This window comes from Mus caroli, unplaced genomic scaffold (assembly GCF_978045245.1).
Source record: "Mus caroli unplaced genomic scaffold, Mus_caroli_1 scaffold_14, whole genome shotgun sequence".
Lineage (NCBI taxonomy): Eukaryota > Metazoa > Chordata > Mammalia > Rodentia > Muridae > Mus > Mus caroli.
In genome coordinates this window covers 43,288,234-43,307,375 of record NW_028227269.1, presented here as the reverse complement: position 1 = coordinate 43,307,375, position 19,142 = coordinate 43,288,234, and the positions used below count along the sequence as shown (strand labels likewise).

The 19,142-nt window shown below is 40.1% G+C and overlaps 1 protein-coding gene across 3 annotated transcripts in view; it reads left to right on the top strand.

Annotated features, from left to right (window-relative positions):
- Positions 1-19,142, top strand: part of Stxbp6 (syntaxin binding protein 6) — a 226,511-nt gene that overhangs the window by 35,464 nt on the left and 171,905 nt on the right. The gene's annotated exons all lie outside the window — the stretch shown is intronic.

The window sequence follows — 19,142 nt, the reverse complement described above, 5'->3', positions numbered from 1 at the left end:
TTTCTTTTTTTTTTTTTTTTTAAGTTTAAGGATCTGTCCCCAGATGACAATGAAGCAGAAGATTATGTTCACTTCTCTGATTTCTCGAACTTGACATTTAGGAATCTGCAAGCTGAGTATCTCCGTGCTGACTTGTTTAACTCGGATTAGCTTTGTGAAGACAGGGTATGATCTTTTCTTTAGCAGGACTTCCAAAGCCAGGGCTCAGTGGCATGGCATCCTCTAACATAAGTTAACTTCAGAATAGCTAAACATTTTCTGTTGGTAGCAGGGAGATTGTTGTCTTGTCTTATCAGAATCTGTATGGTCACCTGTGGAGGAATTAAACACTCTATCTCACTGTATTAGTGACGTGTCAGCAGGCTGGATCACCTACTTACAGGAAACAGTTTGAAAGAATAACTTCTTGCAGTATCAGTATGCTGGGTTAAAAGAAAAGTGAACTTGAAATATACATAGATTATTAGTGCTATCTTTTAACCATAACAGATGGTATGAATTCATCTTTCATAATCGTTTAAATTATACCACACATCTGTATACCACTTGAGAAGCTAGCCTACTATCCCACCTGAACCCACCTGATCTTGTCTTCTCATGGAAGCTAAGCAAGGTCAGGCATTGTTAATACTTGGTTGGGAGAAGCTGGTCTACTGATTGCATAAGTATATTTTACACCACACACCTAGTAGAAAATACATATTTGGACAGAATAATCATGTTTAAGTTGAAGAATAATACTTCATGGTAGAGGATAATGTCATGTTTTTGTCTTCATTGAAATTATTGTGAGGAAAAAATAATAAGCATAGATAAATTCAGGAGTATGTTTAATTATAAAAAATAGTGCTAAACCGGGCATGGTGGCACACGCCTTTAATCCTGGCACTTGGGAGGCAGAGGCAGGCGATTTCTGAGTTCGAGTTTCTCTCTACAAAGTGAGTTCCAAGACAGCCAGGGCTATGCAGAGAAACCCTGTCTTGAAAAACAAAACAAAACAAAAACAACAAACAAACAAACAAACAAGCAAAAAACAAAAAAAATAGTGCTACCCTCTGTCTTAATTATGAAGAAAATAACTTGTCACACTAGTAGTATAGTTAGTTACCTTACTTCCTATTAACATGTATCACATTCAAGGAAAAAAAAATGTAAGCTATGCCAAAAGTTAAGAAAAACACGTACAGGAAGGACAAATAATAACATAAAACCAGACTGTGTCCTGATGTAGATGTTGGGATTACCAATAAAGAATTTAAAAGGTGGTGATCTATTAAAGGCTCTAATGCACACTGTAGACAACAAGCAGGGACAAATGGGTAATGTATGCAAGGAGATGAAATTAGAAGAAGTTGGAAGGAAAGTGCTAGAAATAAAAAAACATGCTAACAGAAATAAGGAATCCTTGAGAATGGAGGTGAAAGTCCTGTCCCTCTAAACATGCCCTGGTCATTCTGTTCACAACCCTGTCCTGAAACCATCCAAGGCCTTGGGAAGAGTCACGTATTAGTTAGTATAAACTTGGGCATGGTTGCAAGGATTTACACCCATTAAGTTCACAGTTTATGCTTTAGACAACCGGGGAGGAATGTGAAGGCACAGGCTCTTCTTCTGCCACAGCATTTGAATATGTATCTCTGGGCCTTTGCCTTCAATGACTAGTATGTTCTCCAGAAGCTAATGTGCAGGGCAGACTACAAAGAAACGTAAGATCTCCACCCCCTGACACACAAGGCGAGCAACAATCCTTCATTACAGGGCATTTTGGCTCTGTATCAATTATAAAAATAACCCACCTTCTTCCAACTAATAATTAACTAAAAGGGGGTTTATGTTCACTACTGTGAGAGCAAGGAACATTTATAGCCAAGGCTAAAAGGCTGCATATTCTCCACAGACAATTCTGTCTTTGTCCATTTGACAAATGTCTTAAGTTGAGCTTTTTAACCTGTTAAATATTACAGGCAACATTGCTGTTTTGAAGACAATTCTTTGAAGCATTTCTATATGGCAAGAGTAATTCCATCTCCAAATAACTTTCTGTTTTACACAGAAAAAAAAAAAAAATGGAGCAACTGCTCAAGGTCAGGGACAGGACCTGAGCAACGTTTATGTCTTCGGTGTCTGCCAAGCCTGCAGTAGCTGTCTGGTAAATTCAGGCTGATTTGTAGGAATGTGTGAGTCTTAACAAATAGGCTAAAGTAGCTTAGCTCAGCCTTGTTCATTTTCAGAATTCTGTGTTAGATATCAGTCTGTGCCTACTCACCAGTCCTCCTATAATGACAGAGAGCTCACTTAACACACACTTTGGTTTTTCTTTAGATTAAGTAGAATTAGGGTTTCTATAGCAACCAATGAGCAATTTCTCTTTTATTTCTAAAGTTTGTATGATTTTTTTAACCCAGTAACTAAACAAAAAGACTTCGCTCTCATTTTTTATCTCTAACTTATACATAAGAATAGATGACTTGAACATTATTGAACAGTGTTTTTTGTATCACCTTATAAGTTAAGAAATGAAAATTTTAATATTAGTTCATCTTTTACTTATTAGGTTAATAAAAAATAGAAAGATTAAAATATATTGAACTGGAAAAGAACAATTGGATACACCAGGGGTGGATGTTAATTAAAATTTGCATTATGTCAGGGAGTAGTGGCACATGCCTATAATCCCAGTAGTCAGGAGGCAAAGTCAGGTGGATCTCTTTCAATTCTAGGCCAGCCTGGTCTACAGAGCTAGTTCCAGGATAGCTAAGACTATGCAGAGAAACCCTACCTCAAAACAAAAAAGCAAAAAACCCCAAACAAACAAAATAATCAAAAACCAAAAAACCAGCGCCCCCAATTGTAGAGACACTCAAAAAATATGTATCATTTTTTCCATAAGTATTCATATAGATGCATAGTAGTTGTCTTGTATTTTTATCATCAAAAAGCTAATATATATATATATATAAATAGAAAATTGATTAAAATGACATATTTGTATAAAGAAATAACTTAAAAATGTGATAAATTCTTTCTTCTCCATTTTCAAATAAAAATTTATATCTATTGTATATACATCTGCATAAACATGTTATATATACACATTTAATGGTAAAGCTAGTTGTAGTTCTTCCTATATACCACGGAAACTGTCTATTTCTCGGTATGTGAATTATATATTTATAGAGAGCAGTTTAGAAGATTGTACAGTGTGCTTGCTAGCAATTATCTATGAAGGGTGATTCTTATTTTGGCCTCTTGTTTCTCATTATCCATTTTATATTGCTTTTACAGTGTAAAGGGTTCTACATATTTAGAAATATATGTGCTTTGTTTCTAAGGTACTCAGGTTGGGTGATACGAAGATGCATAACGTGTCCCGCATTGGCTCAGCAGGTAGAGGTGATGGATGCTTAAGCCTGGTGACCTGAGTTGGATCTGTATCCTCGGAACTCTACATGGACACCGTTGTACACATCCTCCCAAAACATCAGGCATGTACACACACACACACACACACACACACACACACACACACACACACACACATATTTGATAACAAAGAAACATTTGGACTTGATGCAGAAGTAAAGCAGTTTATCTTTTAGTCTGTGAACTCAAGAAAATGAAGATGAGCAGAGCTAACAGTGGGCACAAGGCAGAACCCAGGAGCTTTAAGAATTTGGTTGGTTGAGGGGGAGGGGATTTGAAACAGAAGAGAATAATAAACCAGCTATAGAATGAATCTCAATATGTGCTATTTATATTTTGTAGGTAAACTTTTATATAATAATATAATATATTTTATATAATAAATATAATAATGTTTTATATAATAATGTACATAAATACTTTTCCCCTCTGGGCCTTAGTGCCCTAACCTGTGAAAGGCTGGACTGCAGAAGTCACTTCCTGATTCTTTGTTTTTTTCCCCTTTCTCTGTAGTATCTGTCTCTCAAAGGGAAGTTTACTTAAAATTGGGAGGAGGCAAAAATGGATAAAGATGGCATTGTTGCACTCAGTGCCTTGTAGCTGACAGAGATGTCCCCATCTGTGTTCTGCTGTGGCCCTTTGGCATCTCCAGGGATCCAGGAGTGTACCAATATGCAGCCTGTTCACCAAGGGTTTCCTACTTCATGTTGCTACTATGTATGTGTGTGTGTGTTAGGGGGTGATATATATATATATATATATACACATATAATCTTTCTAACTTTCTTATTTTTGCTTGTTCATTGGGATTTTTTTTCTTATTATTTTTTGTGTTCTTTGTTTGCTTATTTGAGATGGAATATGAAGTTGAATATTTATGGAAGTGGGAAGAGCTAGGCAGAACCAGGTGAGAAAAAGGAATATGATAAAAATATATTGTATGAAAAAATTAAAAATACTTTGTTATTTTATGTATTTATTCAGTGTCTGTCCTCATGTATGTCTTTACATCATATATGTCTCATGTTTGGAGGCCAGAAGAGGGCTTAGATCCACCGAAACTGGATTTACAGGTAGTGGTAAGCTCTCATGTGGGCTCTGGGAATTGAACCCTATTCTCTGAAAGAGCAGCCATCCTCTTTACTGCGGAGCCATCCTGCCAGCCCATTTTCATTGGAAAAACATACTTACTGTGGTTTGGGTTTGTGAGAATTGCATCTTTGAATTGGTTGGTTTTCTCTAACAAAAAGTACCAAAGTCGTCTCACATTAATACCTCTTTCGACTAGATTTATCTTGCCTTTGGGGATGATGAAAGCAAGGTGAGCTGAGCATCTGACAGACAGTGAAAGCTCTGAGCTGGCTGTCAGTATGTTCTATTTACCCCTTACATATAATATTCATATTAACCTGTGTTCTCACAGTGACTTGGAGGAGCTTAGTCAGGCAGCTTGTAGGCCTCTCCTCTCTAAATACAGAGAGTGAGACACACACTTGCAAATTTTATCTTGTGTACCCTTCAGTGTTCAGGTCTTGTAGATTCATTCAGTTAATGTAAGCAACAGTTCTGTCTTTTCTATTCCCCTCTGCCCACTTAATGCCCCCTCTGTATATCTGCCACACTGCCTTCAATCTGTACGTGAGCTGTGCCTGTAACTTTGCGTGTGTATAATTAATCTCCTCCCAGTCTTTCTCTGCACTGTAATCCCCAGCACATCTTCAGCTCCTACCCCTGATGTGTGGTGGATGACACTAATGTGATGTGTGTTTAGCCTGTGGGTGGGATTAGTTATGTTTTCTTGCAGTGTGATTTCAGCATATGACTGGCCTGACTTATCTTTTTCAAGTGATGCCATATTGTAGACAGAGTGACTCTTCCTGGTTCAAGGACTCATTTGTCTGCTATTCAGTTTAGACCTGAGAGTTGTACCCATGTGCTTCATCAAACAGGTCAGCAGGTTCTGCTGAACCACAGAGTGAGAACTGAGGTCTCCTGAAGCATCACATTTCTCTACCTATGGCATAACTTATTTCCTATATACAGTCCCCTAAATCTTCTCTAATGTACTCTGTCCCCATAGTAACCCCACACGCTTACAGCTCTTTATAAGAAGCAGCCATTGGTGGTGCAGGCCAATAATTGCAACTATTAACATTTGGGTGGCTGAGACGGGGGACCATAAAGTGAACCAAGGCTTGCCTGAGCTAAACAATAAGTTCAAGGCCAGCTTGGGCAACTTAGTGAGACCCTGTCTCAACTGCCACTGCCCTTCCTGCTGCCACTGTCTCCACCACCTCCTCTTTTTCTAGACACTAGAGATTGAACATAGCCCACAGAATAATGACACATGTGTCTGTCATACCTGCCTCATGTGCTGTGGTGAAGGCTCTTAATGCTTATTTAACAAACATGAGGAAACCTCACCTCTCAATCCAGCCATGTGAAAGGTGCGCTATACATTGATTACTGGCTTAGCTTATGCTGTGTGTAGAAAGGCAGCCAGTGCCTGGCAATGAGCAGCCTTTTGCTGGGATTCTGAGGTCAAATGCTTGGAAGCAGTTGGCTCTCCTGGAGGCCGAGCTTCCAGTCCCCTGCTCATTGCCTGCCTCTTCCATGAGGTGAGTTTGCTGCTATGTTAAGAGCCCCTTCTGAGTTACTCTTTTAGTAACTGTATTATGGTTGTCTGGAACCACCTGGAACTTTGGGAACACTTTGGCATCTTTTCCTTTCTTCTTGTGCTTTTTCATTAGTTTCTTCTTTTGTGTCTTTTCCTTGCTAAAATCTGGTTATGGAGTTGTTTGTGTTTGTAGTGTGTTCCAGATGAATTTCTTAGTAATTTTAAAGAATGACATAGAGTAAGATGGAATCTCAGTAGTTGTGGTGTATCAAACTAGATCCCCTCCCCACCCATCTCATTAAGGAATTAGAGCATCTCCATTTTGTTTTGGACAGAATAGGTATCTATCGGACTTCGATTTTATGATTGAGCTTATTTATTTCAGAGCTGTTTTATCTTGGCTAATTTCCAGGTGGTTTCTAAGTTAATTGCTCAGAAAAAGGATGAAACATTTCACTTTCCGCACTGCATTGTCACTATTTTACAGTTAGTCACTTGCTTTCTCTAGTTCACCAAGTACAGCAAGAGGTTTTTATGTTTACATACCATTGAGGATGTTAGGATAGAAGGTCAGAATTGGAATACTAGAAAGTAGCATCACCATTTCTCAAACAACTGAGCATCAACACAATGTGAAGCCAGAAAGCATCCAGGCCAGGAGCAAATACCATATGACTTCACATTAATTAACTCATCGATCCTTTGCAGAGATGTGGCAGGGAGGGGATTTATCAACCTTAATTGGTTCTAAGTTATTTATCTTAATTTGGTGAATAAAAATACCTGATTTACAACCCTGGGCTCCTGCTCCTCATAGCTTCTCAGCTCTGCCGGAGCCGGTTAGTTAGCCTCACCCTGTGGAACCCTTCCCAAACCATGGAGATGTTTCTATTTTATTGAAAGACACATAGAAAATAATCAGACTTTGTATCAGTGTGTAATTGAAAGTAGTTTACATGGGGAATTAAGCGCACGGTGGTTGTCTTAACTGATCCTTTGGCATCGTTTAATTCATCTTCCTACAGATATTTTGCAGATAACCACAGAAGTCCAGGACATTTGCTTCCCAGGACTTTCAAAGAATGGATAGGCACAAATAAAAAATATCAAGAGTTAAGAGAATGCCGCTTGCCTGTAACTGAGCCATGGGCTTTAAGCCAGTGGTCCCTGTGATGGCAGTGGTTGTGTAGAACCTCCCCATAGGCTCAGTGCTCCATCACCACAGTATCCTGATGTGTGGTGCTACTGGGCCTTTCCATGTGCTACTGAGGAAATGGGGCTCTGCTTATAGGCTTCTTAGCTTCATTAATAAAATTAAAAAAAAATTGAGAAGGAACTTGAACAGAAGCTCAAGGATAATTTTATTAGACTTTAAAAGAAACACCTCAGGGCAGGCAAGCTATGAGAGAAGGGTGATAGAGAAGAGGGGGAGCGGGGTGAAGCCATGACATTTTAGATTGTCAACATGACAGAAATGGGGCGGTTTAGAGGGGTGAAGCCCTAAGTGGTAGGGAAAGTCTTCGTGGAGAAGGGATAGAAAGAAGAAAAAAAGGAAAAGTTGCCCTTTTTGGAATAATCCAGAAAAGCACCCATTATGTATGCCATAGCATAACTGAGTTATGTAAGCTATGGGTCCAAGGGCAGGAATTCTGGGAATAGATTATCTCATTAAAGTGATACTTACTCAGCATGCCTTAAGGTGAACCCATCTTCCGGGGGAGTGAGCACTTAGCCAAGGCACTGAGAACCCCAGCTGGAATGTTAAGTATCCACCCAGGCCAGGGGTATCAGTCTCCAGCCAGAAGGAGACAGTTTTCCCTTAATGGGCCTTTGCTGCCATGGTGACACATGCAGTGGCTGTCCTATTTCTCTCTGAGATTGCTAGCACAGACTTGGCACATAGTAGATCCACAATGACAGACTTGACTGGAAGCAAGAAAGCATAACCAAGTCACATTTGCCATGAAGTTCCGTGGAGTGCCAGCACTTATTTGAGACTTCAACTAGGATATCAGAGGAAGACAACCACCAGGCAGGTATTTCTTTTTTTCTTTTTAAAACAATTTTATTTTATTTTTTTTTTTTTACTTATTCACTTTATATCACACTCACTGCCCCTCTCCTCAATCCCTCACACAATCTCCCCACCCCCTTTCTCCTCTGAGTAGGCCCCCTCCCCCATAGTTATCCCCCAACCCTGGCACTTCAAGTCTCTGCAAGGCTAGGCATCTCCTACTGAGGCCAGACAAAGCAGCCCAGCTATTGGGACATATCCCATGGACAGGCAAGAGCTTTGGGGATAGCTGTTCCCAGTTGTTTGCTACCCACATGAAGGCCAAACTACAAATCTGAGTGGGGAGGCCTAGGTCAAGCCCATGTATGTTTTTTAGTTGTTGCTTCAACTTGACTCTATTGGTCTTCCTGTGGAGTTCCTAGCCCCTTCAGAGTCCGCCATCCTTCCTTAAATTCTTCAGTAAGAGTTCCCAATTTCTATTCACCATTTGGCTGTGGGTGTCTCAATCTGTCTGTGTCAGCTGCTGGTTACACCCCTCAGAGGACAACTCAGGCAGTTATTTCTAATGCCCATGAAGTAGAGACACATTCTAGAGTATGCATCTTTGTCTACTCATTCGGTGATCTACTCAGGAAAAAATCTTTTTGAGCAGGCTTGCTGTTGTGCTGTGTGTGCCAATTTCAAAAGTTTTTCTTGTGTTATAAATAGAACTGAAATGTCCTCCACAAGTTTATTCCAGTTGGCCACACATGTGTCTGCTAATACCCACATTCCTTTCCCCCCCATGACATATTTCATGGTGTTCATGTTTGTTTCTCATGTTTGTCTTCTGCACGTTACTAGTACAACAGACATGTTGGAAGAGGGCAGAGGGCAAGCCACAGTATTGAAGATGTTTATGTTATAAAATTAGTTGATCTTTTTGATACCTATTCTTTGCTGGTGAAATGAGCCAATTCAAGCCAAGTTAAAGTACATAAAGGTAGTTTTATTGATGGATTCACTGGTCCCAAGGAACTAGGCCAGAAAAGTCACCATAGGGAAGGAAACAGAGGAGGTTGGGGAGAGAAAAAACATGAGCACGAACATAGGGAGAGAGAAACAAGCAGAGAGGGGGATAGAGAACAGAGACCAAAATGTTTGGATTATACAAGGAAGAGTGTCTTGAGTAGGGGAAGCCCAGCCCCTGGGCTGGAAAGTGTAGCATAGAGGGCAGGTATACCATCCATGCCTTGTAACATGTAGGGACTGAGGCATGCTGGGGGAACCTGGAGGTCAGGTTTGCTTTGGTATGTAAAATAATGCACTTCAGCCCTTTGATCCAGGTCTAAATCTCAGTTTGTTTTGATGTTCTTGGTCCCTCCCATCCACCTGGAGGTAATGGTTTCTTATCTCAGCTTCTCTCTGTCATTAATCAGTATTTTAGATTCTGTTTGTTTGTTTAGATTCAGTCCTAATCTACTTTTCTGAAACTGTATGTTTTAGCTGTTCTGCCTACTGTTTACTTTGGTGTGTATACCAGGTTCCACATCCTCAGTGAATAATGAGTTGGCCAGTTATTGGAGGACTAGCAGGATTCAAACATGGACGGCAGACAAGGATGTTCACATCACTGGGAACCAGGAGACTGGAAGTAGTGGTGACTTATCCATTTAAGATTGTAGGGATGGTGAAAGATCCAAGTCTTGGGCTGCCAAATTCTCTTAAAGTGCAAGAGAAATTGAAAAATGTGTTTTACTTAAAAAACATTTATTTGACCATGTGCACAAACCAAGACACTTTATTCATTCGGCCCTGTGCCTCTTCAGTGAACTTATTCATAAGTAGAGATGAGTTATTTATTGGTTTGCTTGGTACTGGAAAATAAACCTAGCGACCCATACTGTTAATATAATGGTTTTTAAACATATTTTTCCACCCGACCCCCTCAAATGATCTTTAGTACCAAACAGACATTTAAGAATGACTGACATCATATTTGTCTGACACTTCACTTTTTCCCATGATGCTTCTTTTCTCTTGTGCTTTCTGTGGAGTCTGTTCCAATACGTACCTGCATTCCCCCTGAGGATGGGATCTGCCTCTCAGAGCAGATTATTGCACCAACTGTGCAAATAGATCACAGGTAGAGGCACTGACAGGAAATGACCTACTAGGTCTCTCCCACAGAGCCAACAGCTTCCCAAGACTGACTTTCAACAGAAGTGGAGCTGCCTGCACAATCCTTGAAAATGTACCAGATTAACGTCTTTAATTACATTTCAAGGATCTACTTAATAGAGGAAGTGTCTCCTGACCACAGGTCTCTGAAGGATTAAGCTGTACCTGCCTCCTTTCCCAGGAAACAACACATTCTCTTTGTTAATTTAATCTTGTTGCTTGTCTCTTTTTTCCTGATCTTTCTCCTTGAATATGTCTAGTTTGCCTATGATCTCTAAACTTTACAAGGAATCCAGACTATAGTAATTCCTCAGAAAATGTTGAGTAAAGATAGATATATAGATAGTTATCTTGTACCCCAGATGAATTTGCTACCTCAGCTTAAAAAGGAGTACTATATTCTAGGAACAAAAATATTCATTAAGACTTCTAGATACCTTGCTAGAAGATCTAGGCTCCCCATTATTTGATTTTACAACCTGATGGTTAGTGGCAAAGGGCAATAACTGTTTTTTATTCCTTTGCCCAGCCAGCTTCTTTTCAGCTACTGTGTTAATTTATGGGCTTGTTAGTTATTCCTATGAAAGTCAAGTTCTGAGAAGATGCTCTGTCTGCAGAGATTGATTGATTAAAATCTCAGTAGTGTGGAGAGGCTAGCTACCTTATTTTGGACTAGCTTTAGTTCCAGCCATTCCTTGCACACCTCTTTGTCAGAAATAACATTCTATGACTAATAGATAAAAACCATTGGAATCTATTGACTTAGCAGACACACTGGCTTTCACCAACCCAAAGCTACTGAATGTTGTCAGATAGCATAATGAGCCTATAGAAAAGCTTTTCCCATCTTGCTGTAACTGTCTCTCTGAAGTACCCAACAAAAAGTATTTTAAACTTGCCTTGCTTTAGGACTTGGTTTTGTCAAGCTATAAAATGTAAATTGCTTCCACATTGGAACATGAATTTAGAGGTATCTTACATCTGTGTTCCTGGGCTCTGGTCATTCAGAATACTCCAAAATAAGCTATTTCTTATGACCTTTAGGATGAGAGCCATGTGTTTAGTCTTGACATTCTTCATAGCCATGAGAATGCAAGCTCTCTGGAGGAGAAAAGACTTTGTTGCTTATTCACTTCAGAATCTCGAGTTTCTAGGAAGGGCTACCATATTGAATTTTGATCTGTGTGTGCATTTTCTCTTCCTCCTCTTCCTCTTCTTCCTCTTCCTCTTCTAAATACCCCAACCATTCTGTGTCTTCCCAGGTCACAAAGTTATTCACAGTGCAGTAGACTTCAGCTTCATCTTGTCTTTATTTTCTCTTTAGTTTGGCAATTTATATGCCTAGTCAAGGGGTGGTAGCCGTAGAGGGAGGGCAGGATTGCTGAGGCAGGACCTGTTGTTTCCATTTTTCTATCTGGGAGAGATGAGGACATGTCTTCTCTTTCATCATAGATTTGGAAGATGAAGCAGGATGCCATTTGGCAACAGCTTTCATCAGATACATTGTGTGGGACATGTGTTGCCAAATGCTATAAGATATTCTGATATGCTTAGCTTTGTCAGTCAAGGGCAAGGCACCTCAAGTGGTAGCTGATTTCCATGCAGTGCTTCAGGGAGACTTGTGAAGTGGGTACAGTGTCCTCTTTCAAAGATGCAGACACAGGTTTAGATCAGTGACCTTGACTAGCTTAGATCAATGATGACAAATGTAGACTTCTGTTCACTCTCCATCAATTCTCAAGTTGGGGTAGGAGAAAAATAACCATTATGCCTTGACCCCAGCTTCTTGATCACATAGACTCGAATGTCCCTCTAATTTGTCAATGTGAGCCATTATTACATTTCTACTAGTGTTGAGTTCATTTTAGATAGTATTCCATTGACAGATTTCCCCGCCCCCCTCATCTCTATCAAATTGTTATGGCTAGTTAGGTCAGAAGTTAGCTATTTTCTGGACCATGTTGATTGAAAGGGATTGACATTGAATGACAGAATGGCTGATTGTATAGAGCAGAGTCTGCATTTGCATGTGAGCCTTGAGTCTGACCTGGATTTATAGGTTATTCTGTAACAATCTGAGACATAAACTATGGATTCCTACCCATCTATGTATGACAACTACATAGAAATTTCACAGTCTTTTGACACTGGATCCTAACCTCAGTATTCCAGCTCATTGCTTCTGGGGAGTCTTTAGTGAACCTGTAAAAGACTCTGCAGTTACCCAGCAGGACCTCGTGCAGCTGTCTGCAGAAATCAGGATAATCCTGCCTTTTCTGAAAGCATTTTAATAGAGCACTGATTACAGATTGCAGGCACCTGGTACTGTTTTTGTATTGTGGCTGAAGGGTACCGTTTCAAAGACAAGCATTGGGCTTCACGGATTCCTATTTCCTGTCTTATTGCTTGCCAGGAATAGGTACCAAGGAGCCCATATAACAGCTGATCTTGTTCTGAGTGTGGAGACTACCAATGCCAAAGTGGTAATTTGCAGAATGATAATGTCCATGTGAATTGCCCTGGATGTATTCACCCGATGGTGGCTCAGAGCTCCAAGGTTGTAGAAGGGCTTCTGCAAACTGGAGGCAGCACAGAGATCTATGGGTTGGGACTAGGCCAAAGTTATTCTGTGTTTCTTGGACTCCCCAGCCTGTTCCACTTGGACCTGTTCCACTTTTGGTCTCAACAGCCAATGGGGAAAAAAAAAACCACACAAACTGTGAAAATTCAAGAGAAGTGTTGGCCTGATATCAAGGTTTAGAAATATATGGGTTTGGGGTGATGGAGGCTAGGACTTAATTTTGTGCCAGTGCTCAAGGAAAGGACTGAGTCTGAGAAGCATCCCTACTGTGAGGAATTGTGCTTTCTTTTTGTCTTTACTCTGACAGTATATGCCTGCTCTCTTCATCTATAATCTTGGGACTAGTGTAATATTTTATATCCTCGTATCATGATTCTCTAAGTTTGGTTGGAAAGAACATTGCAGTGAAGCAGAGACCAGTGTCGAGTCTAACGTTTGACTTGCTTTCTCTTTGGATGTATGACTTTGGACCTCAGCTTCTGAATTAGAACTGAAGGAGAAAGACAGTCATCAGGATGATTCTGTTGGTAGAATGTGAAGCATACAAATGCTCAAAGTGTGGCTGAGAATCTACATCTTAATTGTTGCTGGGCAGGAACCAAAAAAATCAACCAAGTGGTTGTGTATGGTGAAAGTCTTTCTGAGAGCCGTCTCAGTAAAGCAGAATGTATGGAATACCCCCGTGGAGTCACTTTTGAAGCTTGGGGCATTGCTACTGGCAAGCTACAGTTGCTTGAAGCAACAAAGAAGAAAACAGACGTTATAGAATATGTGAGGGATGAATGACAACCAACAGGGTCAAAGTTGTGCCTTTGAAATGGTAGAGTTGGGCAGTACCACAAAGGGGTGGAAAGCAGAGTGCCCCTTGAGAGCCAGCAGAGACCTTTGAAAGAAGTGTCTTTCAACTGCCTCAAGGCAACCATCCGAGCTCTTCTCAGGCACTGACTCCTGATTGGAGTCAAAAGGAGGGTGGCAGATAGCTTTGCTACGAGGCTCCCTAGGCATTGGCTTCTGTTGCCATTCTCGTTGGTAGCAAGAACCTGGGAGAGCAGGACCTAAAAATGAGAGGGGCCAACTTTATTCAGAGCTTCAGACAATTTATGCTTGGAGGGTTAAGAAGAGTCACCTGAGTAAAGTATATAATCATCAGGACAAGCCGCACACGGCAAAAATATTTTTCCATAGAGACAAATGAATATAACAACAGCTGAAGTAAACACACTCCTATCCACTACACCTGGGAGGAGCACCAAAACAAAATCTAAGGAATAGGCTGTGGTTTGAAGAAACAGGTCACAAGACCCTTGCCTTGTTTGCTTGGAATTTTTTCGCAAGTATTCAGAATTCCCACCCATCTCCATTCGTGGACTGTTCTTCCAGTCCTCTTTCTGCAGATGGACATCTATTGCCTTCTTGCCCGATGTACCAAATCCGCAGTTTAACTTGTGGAAAGAAAATAGGTTATGTTAATGACACCATGTGATGGTCTTTGCCAATAAAGCTGGAAAGTCATGTGCTGTACACATACAGGACAAATTTATAGCATCCCGGGATGACCGTAGCACAATTTGTTATTTTTCTTGTTGCTGGGCAAGGGAAACAATAGGATCTTTTCCATCAGAGAGCAAATCGATCAGAGGGAAATGAAGAAATACTGAAGTTTGATTTTGTTTACTTAGAATACATTTTTTTCCTCCCCCTTCCCTTTCCTTTCTTCAATATAAGATGGTACCAAGGAGCAGATATTCTTCTGGAGTTGTATTTCCTAGGTTCAGATCCCTGTTTGCTATTGAGAAGCTCTGGGACCTACAGTCGTTTACTTAACCACCTGCTTTTCTCATCTGTAGCAGTTTCTTTTTCCCATGTGTAAATATATCTATAAGGCTTCTTGAATACAAAATTCACATTTGTGCCTCTCTTGTTAGACTTTGAGGCAGTGTCATGGGGAGGTGCTTGTGGGAGCTGGAATATTTCTATTGGCATTCTCATTGAACTACATGGGCAAAACCATGAAACTGACCTCTGGAGTTAATTCCAATTGAGTCTGGAATTAAAATACTTGGTCAGAGGATGAGATCAAAAGTGTTAAGGGACCTAACCTTAAGTTTCACTTATGAAATGGTACAGGTATTGAAAGCTTTAGAACCTGGCCTCTCAAACGACTATGTTAGGTGTGCATAAAATGGGCCCATGAAGTATCATTTTTTATGTGCGACCCTCTGCCACAGAAGATTTCAGGGCAGAAAGTACCATTGATGTCATAGCATACTGCAGGTCTTGACCAAACATAATTTGGGGGCATTGTCCAAATCAGATATTCACATAGGGAGTATTGATTTAAAACTGATAGTGGAATTAAAGACTATTTAGAAGACCTTTTATAGTAATTTAAAAGTAGTTCAGAACATACCAGTTTCATCTATATTTTAAGTATTTAGAGATCTCATATACTTAAAAACTGAAAGTTCACTCTACAGGTTTAGCTTTTTAGTGTTATAACTCAGCTGTTTTAAAATTGAATTTGCTTAGTTGAGAAAACTTAAAATTTATCTAAGATTCAAGTCAGTATGGCTTTCTATAGATCCTTTTCTCTTTAAGAGAGAGTATGTGTGTGTTTAATGTATACTTCTAGCACTTTTTCCTCTTCTTATTTTTTTTTAACTTGAGTAAAGAGCAGTAATTCAGCTAGAATGCTGAACATAGCAAATAATTAAGATGTTTGTGCATAGAATCCACCTTGTGTGGTTTTGTCTGTACTTGAACACGATAGGAGTTGGCTTGGGCCACTTCCAGGACTTCCTCCTGTAGGTGATGGTTTCAAACCAAAGGTATTGTTGTTATTGTTATTGTTGTTGTTATTGTTGTTGTTGTTGTTATTATTATATTTTGGATTTACATATTGGTTTGCCATTTTGTTTGTTAATGTTGAGATGTGGTGAATTACAAATACAAGGACAATGTAAGTTAACTCATAAACCAGGTCTGTGGCAGCGCAGAATTTGTTTTTGAATATCAAACCTATACAAAGGATAGCCTTAGCAAACAAACAGGGAAAGAGGAGATAAAAGGAGTGTACTTCTCTAACTGAAGTAGAATGGGCCACAGGCACAAAGAATTCCGTGTACGTAATGTCTCCTACACAGGAGAGTCTATGAGTCCTTTTTCATTTTCTTCCCATTTCATGTGTATGTGGTATGCAGGTGTACTATGTAGCATGCGTAGTATGTGTGGATGCATGTGAACATGGGTGGGTTTGCATATAGGGATTTATCTTGCACATTATTTAATGAGTCAGGAACTCTCAGCTCATTGATATGGCTAGCCTCATAACCCAGCTTGCTCTGGGAATCCCCCATCTCAGCCTTCTGAGGCTGGAATTCTAAGGCGGCTGACACCCTTACTTTTGACAGTTCCAAGGATCTGAATTCCTGTCCTATATGCATGGCCCTGATTTTAAAATTTATGTAATATTCCATTGGGTAGATGGGCTCTAGCTCTTCTGTATTTTAGCAATGAAAATTTATGATTGTTATGGTATTCATGTGTTGCTTTTGAAATGACCCTCGGGTAAGCATGTATCTTATCTGTATTACATTATATACATTTCTCTAATAGTCAAGCTTCTGGTTCAAAGGGTTTTTCCACTTAAATACTATGTTCAGGAGAGGACATTTTAACACTTTCCCATAATCTGTAGCCTACAAGGAATTGGATAAAATTGGAATAATTTACCGTTATAAAAAGACATATCTAATGATTCTTATTTGCAGCCTTGAGAGGATACATTCCGCTGCTATCCTGACCTACATTTGGGATTGACCGTAGAAAGTGCTTTGTAAATTCATGAAGGACTATAGACACTTAGGGATTCCTTACTAGTGATGTGCAGAACACCAGCCATGGACTTCTGCTCATGAAACAGTTTTACTAATTTGCTTAACAAGTGAGCCATTAAATACAGAGACCTTCAGATACACTAAAAACAGTGATTCCAATCCCCCTTTGTGTAGCAGAATAAGCTGAAGATAGGCACAGGTGAACAAGTCTCAGACCTTGACCCTTGGGCCCCTTGATCCCTGTGATCAAGGCCCAGAGATGACAGATATAAAGTCTGGATGGAACCTCCCCTCCGTTTCCTATCAAATACTTTCCTGACAGGCAAGAGAAAGCTTTTTTAAAAATCTTTTTATTTATTATTTTTTTTTATTCTTATATCTTTATTTGTTTTTCTCCATATAGAAGTGCGTGGCTCCTTTAAGAGTGCTGCTCAAATACTTTATATATCTGATTAACTCAGTCTTACATTTGTAAACCTCATGAGGCCTCAAGTGTGGATTCTTGATATTCAGTGCCAGTGCCACGCCCCTACCCCCTATCCCCCACCACAAGTGGAGATTCTTCTAGGCTTGTTGATACCATTGAGCTTGTTGTGGCTGTACTTTAAAACCTGGAATGTTATCACATTCATCTGTCTTAACTGGTTTCTTTCAGTTTCTACCAATGAGAAATACTAGTTGAAAGTATTCGTTGAGTTACATGGAAGAATTTGCTAACAGATGTAATGTGTTCATGTAACCTGTTCTTTACCCACGTGCATATGTTCCCTCTCCCAAAATGATCTGTTTTCTAACAATTGCTAACTTTCTGGTCAGGGTTTTAGTTTTGGATAAGGTAATGGCTTTTAAACCTGGTGGCCAGACAATTGCATGGCAACCCGAGAATAAGTTAGAGAGTTGTTTAAACTACTGTCTAGAAGATTCTGAATTAGTGAATTCAGATGTGCAACTGGATTTAAGAAGGCAACGCAGTACCCCATTTACGCTCTGAAGTTCTCCATTGAACATTAACATTCCCAGTACAACACTGAAAACATACACCTTCAAGTACATTAGAAAGCGCCGGAAAGAAAAAAATAAAAGAGTAAAGGGAAAAAAATGACATTTGACCCTAGAATGAAAACGATCCTCTCTTCTAGTCGTGATTTTCAAGGGAGAACAGCCCCTGATGCCTCAATCTTGTGCTTGTATCTTAATAGATGAGACTGTGTATTTGTGTGTATCTATACATGAAAATAAGTGAGACTTTGCTAAGTAAAGTTGAATATTATTCTTCCAAATATCTTCTGCTCTGCCTGGGTACATTCATTCAATTTTTACAGTTCAAAGACTATCTCATTATTCATATCATGATAGGAGTTAATAAGAATCTGCCATGTTTAAGATTAGTGAAGCCTATCGAGGCATTAGAATGCATGATCTGAACATATTAACCTATTTAACAATCAGAACTGATTGTGCTCACTGAACCACCTCACTGGCCTGTCGTTGAAACTTGTGATGTGGTCTGTAATCAACCCTTGCAGGACTGAGACTTTGTCTTAATTACCAAACACAAGGTAGCACATAGTGGGTACTTCTCTATCAGCCGGTCAGTTTCAGGGCAGTCTGACGAAGCCTTTGAGCTACTGAGATGGCATATACCGTGCTGCCAGGCTGTATGCAGGACCTCAGTACTCTAAACAACCTGTGAGAGAAGGACAGCGGCATTCCCTGCACCTTCAGTTCTGGCTGGGACATATGATGTTCATATGTGTACAGGTATGCATGCATGCACGCATGTGTGTGAAAGTGTGGAGGCCAGAGATCAACCTTGGATGCTTTTTCTCAGTCATTGTAATCCTGTTTTATTTTTCAGCTCCATTGATTGGCCTGGCACTCACTGAGTAGAACAGTATAATAGGCTGGCAGGCCAGGGAACTTGAGTCACCCCCCTGCCTCATCCTCAGAGTACCGGGTTGACAAATGCATGCCACCACAGCTAGCCTCCTCTTCTGGCAATGGAACTGGGGTTCTTGTGCTTTTGTGAGCTTTCTCCCTGAGCCTAATTGTGAATTTTTCAGTTGCCTGAATGAATATTGGTTAGCGATGAATCACAGGTTATGTGTGACTACAGTGGTGGACTGTAGTAGATTTGCCTAATACTCTTGAGCTGGACTCATTTATAGATTGATCTCGAACACACACACACACACACACACACACACACACACACACAAACCAGAAACAGAACTTAGATCATCTTGGAAATATATCTTTGGGAAACCAAATACATAGTCAGAGCTGTGACTGCGTTAGTATGTGTATTGTGGTGGAAACTGCTTCATTTCTTTCATTCTTGGTCACCTGTTACCTGTTAATCACGGTGCCATCAAGTCAGAACTGCTGGGTGGCACTTCCAAAAACTTGGCACTAGTCAGACATGGATTTAAAATTCCATGTCCCCCTGGAGCTGAAAGAAAGTGGGGAAGACTGGGCAAGTGTCCAGATGGTGAAAAGTCTGTGCAGTGG